Genomic DNA, 19,558 nt, shown 5'->3' with positions numbered 1-19,558 from the left:
GCAAAAGACACTTGGAATCACTACAAATACTTTGCAAAAGACACTTGGAATCACCACAAATACTTTGCAAAAGACACTTGGAATCAGCACAAACACTAAGCAAAAGACACTTGGAATCACTACAAACACTAAGCAAAAGACACTTGGAATCACTACAAATACTTTGCAAAAGACACTTGGAATCACTGCAAACACACTTGGAATCACTACAAATACTTGGCAAAAAACACTTGGAACCACTACAAACACTGAGCAAAAGACACTTGGAATCAGCACAAATACTTGAAAAAAGACACTTTGACTCACTACAAATACTTGAAAAAAGACACTTGGAATCACTACAAATACTTTGCAAAAGACACTTGGAATCACTACAAACACTAAGCAAAAGACACTTGGAATCAGCACAAATACTTGAAAAAAGACACTTTGACTCACTACAAATACTTGAAAAAAGACACTTGGAATCACTACAAATACATGACAAAAGACACTTGGAATCACTACAAACACTAAACAAAAGACACTTGGAATCACTACAAATACTTGCCAAAATACACTTAGAATCACTACAAACACTAAGCAAAAGACACTTGGAATCAGCACAAACCCTAAGCAAAAGACACTTGGAATCACTACAAACACTAAGCAAAAGACACTTAGAATCACTGCAAATACTTGACAAAAGACACTTGGAATCACTACAAACACTAAGCAAAAGACACTTAGAATCACTGCAAATACTTGACAAAAGACGCTTGGAATCACTACAAACACTAAGCAAAAGACACTTGGAATCAGCACAAACCCTAAGCAAAAGACACTTGGAATCAGCACAAGCCCTAAGCAAAAGACACTTGGAATCACTGCAAATACTTGACAAAAGACGCTTGGAATAACTACAAACACTAAGCAAAAGACACTTGGAATCACTACAAACACTAAGCAAAAGACACTTGGAATCACTACAACCACTAAGCAAAAGACACTTGGAATCACTACTAACACTAAGCAAAAGACACTTGGAATCACTGCAAACACACTTGGAATCACTACAAATACTTGAAAAAAGACACTTGGAATCAGCACAAACACTAAGCAAAAGACACTTGGAATCACTACAAACACTAAGCAAAAGACACTTGGAATCACTGCAAACACACTTGGAATCACTACAAATACTTGAAAAAAGACACTTGGAATCAGCACAAACCCTAAGCAAAAGACACTTGGAATCACTACAAACACTAAGCAAAAGACACTTGGAATCAGCACAAACCCTAAACAAAAGACACTTGGAATCACTACAAACACTAAGCAAAAGACACTTGGAATCACTACAAATACTTTGCAAAAGACACTTGGAATCACCACAAATACTTTGCAAAAGACACTTGGAATCAGCACAAACACTAAGCAAAAGACACTTGGAATCACTACAAACACTAAGCAAAAGACACTTGGAATCACTACAAATACTTTGCAAAAGACACTTGGAATCACTGCAAACACACTTGGAATCACTACAAATACTTGGCAAAAAACACTTGGAATCACTACAAAAACTTTGCAAAAGACACTTGGAATCAGCACAAATACTTGAAAAAAGACACTTTGACTCACTACAAATACTTGAAAAAAGACACTTGGAATCACTACAAATACTTTGCAAAAGACACTTGGAATCACTACAAATACTTTGCAAAAGACACTTGGAATCACCACAAATACTTTGCAAAAGACACTTGGAATCAGCACAAACACTAAGCAAAAGACACTTGGAATCACTACAAACACTAAGCAAAAGACACTTGGAATCACTACAAATACTTTGCAAAAGACACTTGGAATCACTGCAAACACACTTGGAATCACTACAAATACTTGGCAAAAAACACTTGGAACCACTACAAACACTGAGCAAAAGACACTTGGAATCAGCACAAATACTTGAAAAAAGACACTTTGACTCACTACAAATACTTGAAAAAAGACACTTGGAATCACTACAAATACTTTGCAAAAGACACTTGGAATCACTACAAACACTAAGCAAAAGACACTTGGAATCAGCACAAATACTTGAAAAAAGACACTTTGACTCACTACAAATACTTGAAAAAAGACACTTGGAATCACTACAAATACATGACAAAAGACACTTGGAATCACTACAAACACTAAACAAAAGACACTTGGAATCACTACAAATACTTGCCAAAATACACTTAGAATCACTACAAACACTAAGCAAAAGACACTTGGAATCACTACAAACACTAAACAAAAGACACTTGGAATCACTACAAATACTTGCCAAAATACACTTAGAATCACTACAAACACTAAGCAAAAGACACTTGGAATCAGCACAAACCCTAAGCAAAAGACACTTGGAATCACTACAAACACTAAGCAAAAGACACTTAGAATCACTGCAAATACTTGACAAAAGACACTTGGAATCACTACAAACACTAAGCAAAAGACACTTAGAATCACTGCAAATACTTGACAAAAGACGCTTGGAATCACTACAAACACTAAGCAAAAGACACTTGGAATCAGCACAAACCCTAAGCAAAAGACACTTGGAATCAGCACAAGCCCTAAGCAAAAGACACTTGGAATCACTGCAAATACTTGACAAAAGACGCTTGGAATAACTACAAACACTAAGCAAAAGACACTTGGAATCACTACAAACACTAAGCAAAAGACACTTGGAATCACTACAACCACTAAGCAAAAGACACTTGGAATCACTACTAACACTAAGCAAAAGACACTTGGAATCACTGCAAACACACTTGGAATCACTACAAATACTTGAAAAAAGACACTTGGAATCAGCACAAACACTAAGCAAAAGACACTTGGAATCACTACAAACACTAAGCAAAAGACACTTGGAATCACTGCAAACACACTTGGAATCACTACAAATACTTGAAAAAAGACACTTGGAATCACTACAAACACTAAGCAAAAGACACTTGGAATCACTGCAAACACACTTGGAATCACTACAAATACTTGAAAAAAGACACTTTGACTCACTACAAATACTTGAAAAAAGACACTTGGAATAAGCACAAACACTAAGCAAAAGACACTTGGAATCACTACAAACACTAAGCAAAAGACACTTGGAATCAGCACAAACCCTAAACAAAAGACACTTGGAATCACTACAAACACTAAGCAAAAGACACTTGGAATCACTACAAATACTTTGCAAAAGACACTTGGAATCACTACAAATACTTTGCAAAAGACACTTGGAATCAGCACAAACACTAAGCAAAAGACACTTGGAATCACTACAAACACTAAGCAAAAGACACTTGGAATCACTACAAATACTTTGCAAAAGACACTTGGAATCACTGCAAACACACTTGGAATCACTACAAATACTTGGCAAAAAACACTTGGAATCACTACAAAAACTTTGCAAAAAACACTTGGAATCACTACAAATACTTGACAAAAAACACTTGGAATCACTACAAACACTAAGCAAAAGACACTTGTAATCACTACTAACACTAAGCAAAAGACACTTGGAATCACTGCAAACACACTTGGAATCACTACAAATACTTGGCAAAAAACACTTGGAATCACTACAAACACTAAGCAAAAGACACTTGGAATCACTGCAAACACACTTGGAATCACTACAAATACTTGGCAAAAAACACTTGGAATCACTACAAAAACTTTGCAAAAAACACTTGGAATCACTACAAATACTTGACAAAAAACACTTGGAATCACTACAAATACTTGACAAAAAAACACTTGGAATCACTACAAATACTTGACAAAAAACACTTGGAATCACTACAAATACTTGACAAAAAACACTTGGAATCACTACAAATACTCGACAAAAAATACTTGGAATCACTACAAATACTTGACAAAAAATACTTGGAATCACTACAAATACTTGACAAAAGACACTTGGAATCACTACAACTACTTTGCAAAAAACACTTGGAATCACTACAAAAACTTTGCAAAAAACACTTGGGATCACTTCAAATACTTGACAAAAGACACTTGGAATCACTACAAATACTTTGCAAAAAACACTTGGAATCACTACAAAAACTTTGCAAAAGACACTTGGAATCACTACAAATACTTGACAAAAGACACTTGGAATCAATTCAAACACTTGACGAAAAACACTTGGAATCACTGCAAATACTTGACAAAAAACACTTGGAATCACTACAAATACTTGACAAAAAACACTTGGAATCACTACAAATACTTGACAAAAAACACTTGGAATCACTACAAATACTTGACAAAAAACACTTGGAATCACTACAAATACTTGACAAAAAACACTTGGAATCACTACAAATACTTGGCAAAAAACACTTGGAATCACTACAAAAACTTTGCAAAAAACACTTGGAATCGCTACAAATACTTGACAAAAAACACTTGGAATCACTACAAATACTTGACAAAAAACACTTGGAATCACTACAAATACTTGACAAAAAACACTTGGAATCACTACAAATACTTGACAAAAAATACTTGGAATCACTACAAATACTTGACAAAAGACACTTGGAATCACTACAACTACTTTGCAAAAAACACTTGGAAACACTACAAAAACTTTGCAAAAGACACTTGGAATCACTACAAATACTTGACAAAAGACACTTGGAATCAATTCAAACACTTGACGAAAAACACTTGGAGCCAATTCAAATATTGGCAAAAAAACACTTGGCAAAAGATACTTGGGACCACTTCACATACTAGACAACAAAACACTTGGAACCAATTCAAATACTTGGCAAAAAAAAAAGAATTTTGAACCAACTAAAAATACTTGGCAAACGACACTTGGGACCACCTCAAATACTACTCAAAGAAGGACAAATAGCAAAAATACTTTAAGGGACTTACCAAATCTGAAGTGCTGCCAATTAACACCAGCAAGGAAGACATTCTTCACCAGCGTCCTTCACCAGCAACCTTCGCCTGCCAAGGCAAAAACACAATGTGCAAAGTGAACTTTCAGTGCACGAGCAACCACGCAACATTGCACTGCCCTTGTTGCAAATATGCATTGGGAAAATGCAAAGAAAAGGCAGCATGTCAGTGCCAAATATAATATTTTGTGGGTTGTAAAAATGTAAAGGTGGCCCTGACCATGCATGAACATTGTAAAAAAAAAAAAAAAATGAGGACGTGTCCCTGGCCAAGCACACTAAAAGAAAAAAGGCACTGATCATGTGTTTAACGGACAGTGGCAAAGATTCATTGCCAAATTTATAGAATACTCATCACCGCACTTCCGCATGCACGCTGTTAATGTCTGTGTGGAAATATGTTCCTTGATCTGACACTTGTGCTGGCTTCGAGCGCATCTGTACTTGCTCCTGCACTCAATTTCTAGCTGCTTGTTGATTTTTGCATTGACATTTTAAGGCGCATCTAAAATTGCTCTTTTGAGCCACCGTCGTAGACAAAGCACTCCGTCACCACCATCTCCAAAATAACTCAACAGTTCTCATTCATACACCTGCATTGATGCATGTTTCCCATGTAAGTCTAAATGTGGTCTCACTCAAATTCTGTTTGAGCATTGGTTGTAGCGTTCCAGGCTACGTGATGAAGCTGTATTACAGCTACAATGAATCTGCTGTCAAAACGCACCGTTGGGTCAGTGACCTGGTTCCTGTAATGCAGCTGGCGTGGGCTAGCCTTGGTCACACTCAGGAGTCCTCTTTCAGGAGCTGCAAGTGCCATCTGCCAGCTGTCATTGCTGAGCTAGCCAAAATCAAAGTAGTGTTGCTTTATATCAAGATGCATGTTGCCAGCTGATCTGCTCTTCTGGAAACCACAACATGTGCAAAAGCGAATCCAGCAGCAGCCACAAAGACACTGCTGGTGAACAACAAAAACACACACTTGCCATCACCACTCACCTAACACCGTAGGCCTGCTGGTGTCGTCTGGGGACCAACTCACCAGTTCCAAATGACTGAGACTATAGACACGAGCTACACAAATTCATTCAAGATAAACTAAATGAATATGAATCAAAGACTATTCTGAGCAATGTGCACAACTGATTCATTCTGGCAATCAATGAGGGCAGTTTCTGACAAGCCATCAGCTTCTGCCCAAATGCCCTTCTTTCAGACAACAATGTTGCAAATAATGTGATATGTTCCATGTGTCCTAAAGGAAAACAAGCTTCAATCTTGCAACTGTGACCCACCACATTTAGCAACCAGCCAAAAAATCAAATAAGAATTTCGCACTGAAATATGACAATGTACTGTACCACCTCTATTTCTTCCAAAATGGTAATGGCCTATTGCAATGCTTGGCCATCTTTAAATATTGCAAATTAAAAAAAAACACTATGCATGATAGTTTGCTATACAAAGTCATTAAGAAAAAAATCTTGCTATGCATGCTGATTTATGAGAGTGGAAACACCCAGCACTAGGGGTGTGAATTGCCTAGTACCTGACGATTCGATTCGTATCACGATTCACAGGTCACGATTCGATTCGATACCGATTAATCCCGATACGAATGGTCACGATTCGATACCGATTAATCCCGATACGAATTTATAAGTCGATTGTTGCGATTTTTTCCCATTCAAATTTAGAAAATACTATCAGTAAATTTGTACATGTACACTGTAAGATTTGTATGAATATATTTATCTAAAACTTGAGGCTTATAACCGTGAGCCACTGTACACAAACAGTTTGCAATCTGTTTCACATTTGAACAGCATTAAAATAAAAATATTAAGGCTTAATGTGCCGTTCATATACCATTCTTCCATGCTCAAGGTGTGAATCCTAAAAAAAATAAAAAAATAAATAAAAAAATAAAAAAATAATCGATTCTGCCGATTATTGAATCGATTCGAGAATCGCGCGATGTAGTATCGCGATATATCGCCGAATCGATTTTTTTTAACACCCCTACCCAGCACTGTACATACTCACTCCTGCAAACAAAACAAATGCCTGACTTGATGAACATGCGCACGATGAAAAAAAAGTCTCATGCTGTGCATAGCCTTTCTAAAAAATGAAAATACAAATTGCTGTATATGATCTTTTGAAAAAGGACATTCCTTACTGCACCTGGTCATAAAAAAGGGACACTTTGCCTTCCCTGGTTGCTAACAATTACAAACATACAAGTCTGCCATCTGTTATGCTGGCAGATAACATTGTTAGTTAACAGAGGTGGGAATGCAGTCAGTGCACAGACAGAACTGAAACATTAATTGAAGTTGGCACAGCCTACGGATGTGGTTGGCTGTCGTTTGGGGGTATTGAAAAGCATCAATTGAGCAATATGCCACCATGTTGCTGTGCACAATTCTCAGATCAATGCAATAAACAGCCAAATCAATTTTTAAACGGCCATTTTTGGTAGACAGGTATTCAACAAAAACATCTTGCTTAAGGTTCAAACCTTGAAGATGGAAGAATATTATACTAGTCAAGTCGTGACAGTAAAGATATGCTCCTCCAGCATTAGTCTTAGTAAACACCAAATCCAGGCGTTCTCCTGAAAATTGCATACCAGACTATTGAGGGCACACAATTCTTTTACTTCATTAAGCAACATGTAAAAGCGACTCTGCAAAAGCTGACCCCCCACGCACAACAACCTTACTCAAACCTTTTGCGCTACATAGCAACTAGAAAAAAACAACAACAAATGCTCCAATTAGCAACATAACAATGGGATGCTGTGCATTATTAAATGCTCACTTCCATCTTTATCCCAAGGATGGCGCCACAGACAACACTTTCATCCCAGGTTCATGAAGCCCTTTGCAAATCTTCTCCACTACAACAAGGTTTCCCGATCCTCTTCCTCATGGAACACTACACATCCTATTTCCCATGTTCGAACACTGGTGGATTCAATATCCATCGCATCAGAATCTATGAAAGCCTGACGGCAGTCCTCGTGGAAGCTAAACATGGAAAACTGGCTACATAGTGGTCCCCAAACACCACTTTTGGAGAGGGAAAACTACACTGGGTTGCCAGAATTATTAACAGAAAATGTAGGCATCATTAAGCAACAGGAGTTAGTTATCTTGTCTTATCTGTTGCTCTGAATAATGCATATTACTGTTTTTGATGGTTGGGCATCCAAAGACAAATTGAGTGACTTTCCATACATGTTTGTTTGCCTTTTCTTGATTCACAGCTACAGGTTTCATTAGGCCCCAAACTGACATTCTATCTTACAAGCACTCGACACAGCAACCTTATGGTCATCTGCGTTTGAAAAATCTACCTTCGCATGAGTCCACACCATGTCGGGCGGCCCAACATGGCCGGCCTCATGTGGCCCGAGTTGGACCACATGAGGCAGGCAATTTGGATTAGCAGCATCAAAGCCCACCACATATTCATGATTCAATTAAATTATCTAACCACCACCAGACACCTAAAAAAAAAAAAAAAAAAAGGATTTTACACAAAAGGCAACACTCCATTTCCAGCCTATCCCAACAGCCGTCATCACACCCATGCACTCAATCATTTTGAGCGACAGCATTCTGCTGTCATCACAGTTTGCTTATGCAATGGAGCACTAATGCAAATTTGCACATTAACACTTCTTTCACAAAAAGACAATCACATTTCACTCAATGTGCCTGTCTGAATACTTCCACCCAACTTTCTGGTATTATGGCTTGCAGCAGGGGTCCCCAAACTACAGCCCACAGTTTAACCGCAGCAACAGCCCCCAAACATTTCGTGCAGGTGTCACACTTTGCTGGTTGTTATTGGGGGTGTAACAATATCCAAAGGTCACGATGTGGCAATTATCGCACAGGGGGTGGGGGGGTTAAGCGATGTTTAAAAAAATATCACAATGTTGTGAAAAAGAGCTCATGCTAAAAAAAGAACATAACATCAATGCATATGAACCACCTGACATCTCTAATAACAATATTGAGTCACGTGCTAATGCAAACACGCATTTATCGCCTCACAAGCAAATTAGGTTCCCCTTCATCTGACAATTAGCATCGGTTTTAAACATAGAAAGCCAAAACATCCCTAGTGGAACTTAAGTTGCACTAAAAAAATTTCCACTGGAGGGTGCTAGAACTGCGCAGATGGATATCGACCAGACAGATGTGTGCCTTTCAAGTATTGTGACCATGGCAGCACCAATATCATGGAAGTTTCAGTATCACAATATTGCCCTTATCGTTGCATCCCTAATTGTTATAAATGACAATCGGACATGTATAATGCACTTTTGTGCCGCTATCATCTCTCCTCCATTTGCGCAGACGGCACTTTAACACACGGTGGGACGCGACGCTGAATAACATTGCAGTAACTGGATGTGGATGGCTCACCCAATGCACGTGTTTGCATGTCACATGATAAATGTGCTCACTCTTATTGTAGTCTATGTGCTTGAAAATATGATGTATGTAACAATGAACTCTGAATTATAAGACAAACTCATGCTCATTAATCTCTGGGAGCAGACCAGAGGAATCCAATTGCGGGATCAACCTTTTATGAATAATGCAATATACATGTTTTATATATATATATATATATATATATATATATATATATATATATTTTTTTTTTTTGCTGCTGCTGCTGGATAACATCACGAAAGAACATTTTAATCCATGTTGGGCCTCAAACAAAGGGCCAAATTGTGTCAAATTTAAGAGATCTGAATATCGTTTCGAGCTCAGCCACAAAGGAGATGTTCACAGCTGGTCAATTACACCATTAAATTAATAAGCATCAGCATTGTACACAGCTTATAACTTTACATATTCATCTGCTTGACCCGTTATTGAGCACATTTATGACTGTGACTACTACAGCTTTTTTTTTTTTTGTGACTTCTGTGCCACTACATTAAGCATGCCTTCCCTGATGTGCAGTTTTGTGCTGCCCTCTGGTGGTACACTAGAAGAGCCAGCACAATGTCCATTTCTAAAATAAGATCAAATGCATTTAAAATGGTGACTCACTCCCCAGCCATTCCAAATAATTACACTGCATTGCACATGTTTATAAGCCCTTCGTAGTCTGTTCACCTTGACATGCAACATTTGCCACTAGCCACAACTACTGCCAGTGCCCCCCCAGCCTGCTTTGGATTGATGAGTGAGTTGCATGCATGTTGCTGCAAACAAAGAAGATGCTAATTGTTTGAAAGCCCCTGATAGTCAGATGACATCATCAACAGCACTTACATTATTGCATCCCAACACGCCAATGGAGAACTGCTAAAGGTGCACACCAGCGACAAATGCAGACAGGAAGCAACTTAGACTCCAGTGATAAGCACATCCGTCTCTAGCACACACACAAACAACATTTCGTAATTTACGCACAGGCTGCCAAAATATCATTTGACCCTGAAGGCATGCAAATGACATCTGTATTTATGTATTTAAGAGGAGGCTTAAGACTTACTTTTTTAGTTTGGCATTTGATTGATCTTTTTTTCCCCAAAATTTATTTATTTATTATTATTATTATTATTATTATATATTTTATTATTATTTATATATTTTTATCCCTTTTATTTATTTAACTATTTTAATCTATCGTGTATTTTTCTATCGTGTTTAACTGTTTTCTTTTAGTGTTTAAATGTTTTTATTTGGTAGTTATTAAATTTTTAGCTCCAGTGTTTTCTCATGGGGGAGCCTCCACAGTGAGAGGGATGCTTGTTCTTCATCCATCTCACTGTGGATGAACTCCTCCTGGGTGCCTTTCCTTACAGGGTACTTCTGTGCCCCGCCATGTTGTGGTTTTCATGTGTTTGTTGGGTTTTGGGTGTGTCTGTGGGTATGATCATGGGGATGGGGGGGCTTTTTCTTTCTTTTATTTTATTGTATTATGGATGTCCAGCACTTTCAGTTGCATTTTAAATGTATGAAAGGTGCTATATAAATAAAGTTGATTGATTGATTGATCTGGAGAAATTCCCTAAACTTCCGAGACTAGCCCTTTCTGTGCCTTTAATGAGCAAAACCACATATTTTACATGGGGAAGGGGGTAAATCACAATGGCTAACCATTACCAAGTTATCATTAACCTTCTTTAAAATTATCTGGGATTGGTTTTGGGTGAGATTTTTAATTTCCGAAAATATTGGTGGTAACAGTGCTTGGTGTCAGTATCGTATGGATAGCCGTACTGATACCAGTCTGGGAAAAAAAAGGGTGTATCAAACACACCCAATAAGTTTGAGTGGATTGATGAGCTTTATTTTGACTATGATGGGCCTTGCCAGCATCTTAGTACCAAATAAGATTATGGTCAGTTGAAAAATGCATTACTTAAGGAGGAAAATCATAACTTTATGAGATTAATCATAATCCTATGAGAAGAAAGTCTTGACCAGAGAAAATAAAATATGTGATTTTCTACATAAATACTGAAGGTGTTTTAATCAATCAATTACTTAATGACTGCATTGGACTTGTCTGCTAACTGTTCAGACGCTTGTAATAGGATCAAAAAGCTTCACATATAAAGCACGTTTAATCCAAATTAGACAGCAGGAAGATTTTGAAGTCTGACTGAGGGGTTAGAAGCTTGGGGGTGGTGATGACAGGTCCAGACCCTCCCACTGGGCTCACCACAGGACAGGAGGCTCTATGACACCACCAGATGGCCAACATGATGAGGTGCCAAGTGGCCACTGTCATCAAGATATTTCATTGAGCAGATAGATCAAGTGATACAGCACATTGAAGAACACACTAGAAAAAAATCTATTAAACCCACTAAAATATCTATCACTGATTTTTCAATTCCTTTGAAAGAGACTCACTGTCCAGCACTTACACAATCACTAACTAGCATCAATGCTAACTTGAGCCTTTTTTGGGGGGGGGAACTCCAAATGTTATATCAAACAAATATAAGCTAGTTGGGCCTTGAAAGCTCTTTAGCACATCGCATCTGACTTGACTGCCAGCATGTGGACAGGGGCTTTGTGCTGGCACGTTTGCATTAAAGTGCCTCATTGTCTTTATCTACCTTTTTTTTTTGTCACTTCAAATCATTGACATTTTGCAGGATTGTCTGCAGCGGCCTTCTGCAATGTGTGACATTGAAAAGATTTTCACATTACACGACTGTAATGCTGGAGGCAGGGCTCAAAGACAAGTGTCTGATAGCCAGGCCTTCACCCATGGGGCACCCCGGGCATAGCCTGAAAAGACAACATGGGTCCCCCTTCCTATGGGCTCACCACCTGTGGGGGGGGGGGGGGCAAAGGGGTCTGGAGCATAGTGAGCTGGGTGGCAGCCAAATGCAGGAACTTTGGCGGGTCAATCCCCAGCAACAGAAGCTAGCTCTTGTGACATGGAATGTCACCTCTCTCGCGTGATGATGGACTACTGTAATAATTCTGAACTTTGTCAAGTGTGAAAAATGACTGGTTTTATAATTCTGACTCCTCCTGAATATTGTTCCAGGCTTCTTACTATTCTATACCCAGATAAAACTGCAAATTCTACAAACAAAGCACCCCCCCCTCCACACACACACCCGCACACACACACACACATGCCCATATGTACTCTCTGCGAAAAGAAAAGCTCCTTACTGAATGAAGCACTAGCCAAAGTTGTACTATTGCTCTTCAGAAGTTGCCTGAACTCACTGTAATACAAGCGGCGTCGCCTACGCGTCGCGCGCAGGGCGCACGAGGCATGACAAGACATTAAAACGTTGCCAATGAAAGGTGCATCACCAGAGCTTGTCAGTGGCTCACCCCCCCAAGATGAAAGGAGTCTCAGCGTCTTCTGTCATCTGGGTTTCACGGATTTGTCGGCTAAGATTCCAACAAACGCTTCCACAATAATTACAAGGAGACTTTTCTTCAACGCCACAGGCAAAGGTGAGGATCCTTTAATTGTCACTCTTTATTAGGCCCCCCGAGGCACTTATTCTGCGATTAAAGGACGCACATTGGGAGCAAGCGAGAGTATTTAGTTCAGGTATTAGGAAAGGAAGGTGTCATCATCATGCCAAAGTTCCTCTGGCACTCAAAATTATTTATTTTTAGCACTTTAAGGCTTAACACTCCCAGAAACTTCATTGCAAAGTGCCCATCTCAACTTCACCAGTTGGTTATACACCAAAGCCACTCAGCTGACCAAAAAAGACAAAACACTTCCGTTGGCTTGCAACAACAAACGGATGGAACATTTCTAAAAGTTTCACAGAAGACATTCATCACCAAACTGTAATTTTCATTACAAAAACATCTTCAGCTCCCTGGCCTTATTTTGCACAATTATTACATCTCTTAGAATTATGGCTTCAGTATCATACCGTTCGTTTACCCTTCACAATGAAGGATAAGTGTTTTGAATTTCTTTGACTATGATTTTTCTTGCAAGCAAATTTTTATAATTCAATCGGCATAGTCGTAAAATGGGCTTCTTAAGAAAAATACAACTTCAGTCTTGCAATTTAGCATTTAATGTTTCAATTGCAATTCCAATTTATTCCCCATTCATTTAAAGACAAATAAAAAGGGAAAGAAAGAAGTCTACCTTATGTCTGCCCCTAAAAACATTACATACACAACACAGTTATATTGCCAGCTTGTAGATAAGTTTTCGAGCCATGTTTGCAAGAGCATATGCAGGTATTTTTGTTTCTAAGCTGTTGGACTTCCTGATATTTTAACATCAATAACATCATCTCTCATCATAAAGACAACCAGCGACTACAATGCTAAGCAACCTGGCAAAAACCTGCAAGGAATCCTAATTTTGTCAGAAAAAAACAACAACACTGAAACTGAAATATCTGAAAGTTGATTTGGATAGTCACTCACAACAAAATAACACCTTTGAACAAATGGAAAGGGTAAACAAAGAGTGTTGAATAAAAACACTGAAAATACATATAATAGGATTATCACTTGTGTTTGTTTGTCACGGCGGATCAGGGGAAATTGCCGTTAATACTAAGAGCTGAGAGACACACCATTATCAGGAAAACGACAGAACGCTTGCATATTCATTTTCAAGCCTTTGACTTTTTTTTTTTTTAATGTATTGGCCACTTAATAACCGTGCAGTAAAACAACAAATAAACGACACCTGAGTGGGAAAGGATTGTGGGGGGTGAAAAACAACAGGCGGTAATGTGGAAGGTTGTGGGTTGACCACTTGCTTTTATGGGTCAACAATGAAACCTAAAATCACATTTTGGTACCTTTTGTAAAGTCTTGTGGAGTTCTCAGGTATTGTCGCCTTCCACAACGTCAAGGCGCTACACCAGCATGGAATTCAAACCAAGTGGGAGGTGACTTTCTACCTACAATGAAAAACACAATTGCTTTAAAGGACTTAAGGGGAACTTTCCTTTTTAATACACATTCTCCTAAATGTTTCTGTCACAATCTAACGAAGTAAAAATAAAGTACTGTGCATTCAAATGATCCATTATTGTCAAAGGTTGGCATTGATGCTGACTTTTTTTTTTATGTCCTTCCTAGTCCACAAGCAGCCCTCAAACTATAAAATGTGTTTAGCATGCTAGTCTTCTAACCATATCAAAACAAGCTAACAAAATTAACTACCATATTTTTGTCTGAAAACGGTTTCGGTATCTCAATCCCTGCGCATCAACCTCAAATCCAAAGTACGCGACTTTGGTGTTTGTTCTTCTCAACTAATTGAGGGACCGCAGCAGTTGAAGACAACGCAGATGTGCGGGCTACTGGGTCCGGTCCGTGTACTTTTCGGCCATTCGTTTTTCCTTCTGAAGCAAGGACATGGAAAATGGGAAACAAGCCGATTTCCGGTTTTTTTGTTTTGATTTATATGAACAAATAACGGGAAACGAGTCGTCTCCCGTTTTTGTTGAAATAAAAAATAAAATGAAAAACGGGAAACGAGCCTTATCCGATGTTCTATTATGATTTTATTTAGCACAAATCGGGAAATGAAATGTGGCCGTAAACCGTTTTTCGCAAGCTGGTTTCTCCTTGACCGGGAGCCGTTCATCTTTTGCGGCACGTCACAAGCTGCTGCTGCTGCTGCTGCAGTGGAAGCTTGCTGCCCCCTAGTGTCTATTTCGAGGCCTCTGACAGACAATGATCTGAGAGCCACCTTCGGACATTTCTCTCCGTAAGTCTTCTTATAGGGCTAAATTGGCGACGCAGATGTGTAGCGATTTCACTAGACGCCATGCCGTTATTTTTCATTTCCACTATCAAGTTGTGATAGCCATTTAAAGCCATTTTTGGAAGTCCCGAAGTATAGGCGCTAACGGAAGCCTCAAAATGGACACTAGGGGGCAGCAATGTGCCACTGCAGCAGCAGCAGTGACGTGCCGCAAAAGATGAACGGCTTCCGGGTCAAGGAGAAACCAGCTTGCGAAAAACGGTTTACGGCCACATTTCATTTCCCGATTTGTGCTAAATAAACACATAATAGAACATCGGATCAGGGCCCGTTTCCCGTTTTTCATTTTCATTTTTAATTCAACAAAAACGGGAGACGACTCGTTTCCCGTTATTTGTTCATATACATCAAAACAAAAAACGGAAATCGGTTTGCTTCCCGTTTTCCATGTCCTTGCTTCAGAAGGAAAAACGAATGGCTGAAAATACCCTACTGTCATGTTGCACGCATTTTGCTCTATCTACTTCCTTATTATTGTAGCAGCGGGAGGGTAGTCACGTGACGACATGAGATGTAACGTGGGTTGCCAGATAAGCGCTCATATCCACCCAGTTTACATGATGTAAGCTTGTGTGAGTGAGTGCGTGTGGGATTTAAAAAAACTAAATAAAAATAAATAAACACCCGCAAAAGATGCGGCCAGATATGCCACCTCGATATCAACGGCACTTCGAGTATTACAGAAAAGTCAATACCGTCACATTTTCAGAATCTTGGCATCGACTTGTCACCGAAGTATCGGTTCTTGAAACAACCCTAGTTACAACTATGTATCCACCTCCTGTCTGTCCCACGTGTTTGTGCACAGACGCAGACATGGCAAATTAGCAGATACAAGATTTTACAAAATCATACGCATTTCATCTTGTTTTTGTTCATGGACTTTATAAAATGCCCATAGGTTTTAGTCCAGCTAAGCACATTTTCGTGTCATCTTCATTGGTCGACGGAAATGCAGAGGGGTTTAGTCCCACTTGTTGTTTATTAATAATTATTCCTGTGAAAAATGTGTGCTGACGAAATTAAAACTATTATATTCTAAGCTTCATTTGTAGTAGTAAATTTACTGTGCCATGTTTTCAACTTTTGACACTTCTATTCAGTCGCCTGTACATTACAAAAAACATTAAATCTCAGTAGAGTTTAGCATTTGGCAGACAGATTGAAAGCACATCTTACATCTTATTTTTAGGAGCCCCAAAACATGTGATGCGTTTTCGCATGTAACTGTTACACACGCGTAAATAGCACAGCTCAAAATATGACAGTCGACTGGAAGTGCGAGTGTGTTGACAGACCTGATCGGGACATGATGACAGCCTGTGATTGTCAAAAGGATCCTGCACGGGCAGTGGGAAGGTTTCCCTGTTCCTATCATGTCTGCCTCTCTCAAAGTCTGCTGAAGGTGTAAAGACAAGAAACGGGCTCAATCGCAAAGCAACTTTGACGCACAGACAAGTTGTGACTTGCCAACTTTGGGTGGGGAATAACAGGATGAAGGGTGCTGAAGTTGTAGCTCGCCATCAGTGATGATAAGAAAGGATCCATCCACATGTGATGCAGCCATTTCCCGTGTGTCACCACCCTCTTGTCATCCTCCCATCGAATTTGCAAGCACCGCCATCACTGGTGGAGAGACATAAATTAAAAGATGTCAAACATCACATAATGATAGGGACTTAATTTAGGGTTTATGGAATCAAACCAAAGAAATGAGTGATGGGAACTTTTTTTTTCTTTTTTTCTTTTTTTTTTAAAAGGAACATTTGGATAAAGGAACATAATGGATAAACGTACATATTTCCAAACTTTTGATGAACCATGTACTTATTTGCACAACTACAAATGATAAATGGCACTTATATAGTGCTTTTCCACCTTACAAGACCCTCAAAGCACTTCACATTTTGCCTACTGATGAGGCAGCGTCAGGAGCAATTGGGGATTCAGTGTCTTCCTCAACCTTACTTCAACATGGTCACAATGGCATGGGATCGAACCCACAACCTCTGGGTTGGGAGTCAACCACCCTTCCACTGAACCACACCACCCCAAAGTCTTTATCTGTAATTACACAGGCACAAAATGCTATTGTGCATTCCAATTTCAATGCAAATCCAGTTTATGTCACTGCCAAAATAGAGCTAAACAGCAATGTGCAGACTTTTATGAGTCCTGGCCAATGTAACCTTCCACTCGTGCAGTGTTTCTTAATTCTCCTCAGGGCCCCCTATCCAGCCTGTTTTCCATGTCTCCCAATTCCAACACAGGTGAGGATCGCTATCAGGCTTCCCCAGAGCTCGCTGATTAGCTGTCATTGGAATCAGCTGCATTGGGAATTGGGAGACATGCAATACAGGCTGGATAGGGGGGCCTGAGGACCAGAATTGAGAAACACTGCACTCGTGGCACAACGTGAAAACTCACTCTGTGATGTCATTGCAACATCACGGCAAAAGAAAAGAAACATTGGGTGCCACTTGCAACATTGCAACCTCGTAAGCCAGGATCATCATAAAGGACCTCCTGTTCCATTCCACCACGAATAAATTCCCCCTGCCTCTCTCTTCTTCAGCATGTCGTCTTCCCGCCACCTGGTGACAGTAGCACTGCGCCATCACCATTCTGCATAATGCGTATGCTCCTCGTGAAAGCCGAATGAAAACTCACATCAACATGTGTCAGGAGCTCGCAGCGTCGCCTTGGACTAATGATGGCACGCCGGCCAGCCCACTGCCCTCAGCATAGGCCCACTCCTACGTGAAGTGTGTGCGCACAGGGAAGGGTCCGTCATGGTGATTAAAAGCACCCCCCACACTCCTCTTTCCACTCCCACCCCAGCTAACAAAGCCCCTCAGAAAAAGACAGCGGGGAACATGAAGCGTTGTCAGGTCGGCCCAAGTGAGGCCAGCGGATGGGTGTCGCCTGAATTTAGCCGCTTAATATGACAGCCACCTGCTGACGGCTTGTCGGCCGAGTGTCATTTTGCTGGAGTTTGGGGCCCCCAACCCCCCTTCTCATGCGAAGCATTTGGACCACACGTGAATGAGGCTCATCACACTGTCCACCAAGGCTGCCGGATGAAACGCGCCTGACATCCCCTCCCAGGCCAGGAATAGTCGGGAATAATGAGCAAATGGCAGCAGCGACACTTGTAACCTATTTATTTGGTATCGCGCACACACGCAAGTGTCTCCGGGAGGGTGATGTCACCGTCTGCATTGTGGTCAACCGCATACATCCGCAACCTACTTTTTATGTGACACGTCACAACTATTCGGATTTTTCCAACATTGCAGCCAGCAATAACAGATACAATTGGCAGAAAAAAGAAAAAAAAAGTTGAGCCTTCAGAAGTCAACACATTCCAGGTGGACGTTGCCCTTTTTGATTTGTTTTGAGACCTGTCTCCCTTAGTTACTGTTACTAAGCCTGTCATGTACGCTGACCCCCCCTCTTGTGGCTAGGGAACATGAAGACATTCCCATGCATAGTGTATTCAGTGCACATCTCATTCATAAAGAACAATGCAGCTAAGCTAAGCCTCTGATTTGCATACATCATTAAAAACAATGAACACAGATGGGGATAAAGAGAACTCCCATTCAGCGCCATTGATGTGAATCGTGATTTTGTGCAAGTCATCCATGGCCCCCTCAAAAAGGGTTTGTAACACCCTGCAAATGCCACAAGATGGCAGCATATGACTTTGTCTAAAAGAAGCTCCTCAACTCACCTCAAATAGTTCCTTTGAGACCAGGATGCCACCAGGTGGCACCAAAGAAATGCTCCTCATGCTTGGAAACTGTAAATAGAAGAGAACAACTGGTTGGGAAAAAAAACAAAAAAAACAAAAAAAAACACAATAACATTGAAACATCTAATCAGGCCTAAGGGCTATTTAGCGTGCAGCACAGTAACGGGAATAGATCTAAACAAGAAATAGATGCTGCTAACATTGTTCAATCTGACAACTTTATGCCTGTAACAGGCAAACCTTTGCTAAGCTAACAAATGCTAATTTCACATCAAGATTTGGTCAAGGTCATAATGTTGACACTACTCATTTGTTGCCAGAAACATATAAATACATTCTACTTTGTGTATTACCAGGATCTCACAGACACGTTATTTTTTAGACATACATAAGCTCTCTGAGCTAGAGAATGGCAATAGCAGTTGTTACAAAAACGGCCAGAAGGTGGCAATAAAATAGAGCTCAACCAGGGACATGCTGCAACTAGCTGTTTTCTCCACAGTTTTAACCTAAATACACTAAATTTTCTCTTAAGTCTCAAAGC

General features: G+C 39.8%; 2 long non-coding RNA genes across 2 annotated transcripts in view; both read right to left on the bottom strand.

The window, feature by feature from the left end:
• LOC144007653 (uncharacterized) overlaps nucleotides 1–14,791 on the bottom strand; it is a 94,361-nt gene extending 79,570 nt beyond the window's left edge. The window contains exons 1-3 of the long non-coding RNA XR_013280297.1: nucleotides 14,651–14,791; nucleotides 14,284–14,385; nucleotides 4,948–5,022 (exon numbers count right to left, since the gene is read on the bottom strand). This is a non-coding gene — a long non-coding RNA (uncharacterized LOC144007653). The remainder of the gene's footprint in view (nucleotides 1–4,947; nucleotides 5,023–14,283; nucleotides 14,386–14,650) is intronic.
• A 1,981-nt stretch (nucleotides 14,792–16,772) lies between these two features.
• Nucleotides 16,773–19,558, bottom strand: part of LOC144007652 (uncharacterized) — a 124,939-nt gene continuing 122,153 nt past the window's right edge. Inside the window, exons 6-7 of the long non-coding RNA XR_013280296.1 lie at nucleotides 18,994–19,062; nucleotides 16,773–16,883 (exon numbers count right to left, since the gene is read on the bottom strand). This is a non-coding gene — a long non-coding RNA (uncharacterized LOC144007652). The remainder of the gene's footprint in view (nucleotides 16,884–18,993; nucleotides 19,063–19,558) is intronic.

The sequence above is a fragment of the Festucalex cinctus genome, chromosome 19, assembly GCF_051991245.1.
Source record: "Festucalex cinctus isolate MCC-2025b chromosome 19, RoL_Fcin_1.0, whole genome shotgun sequence".
Lineage (NCBI taxonomy): Eukaryota > Metazoa > Chordata > Actinopteri > Syngnathiformes > Syngnathidae > Festucalex > Festucalex cinctus.
This window is presented reverse-complemented; position numbering and strand designations above follow the sequence as displayed.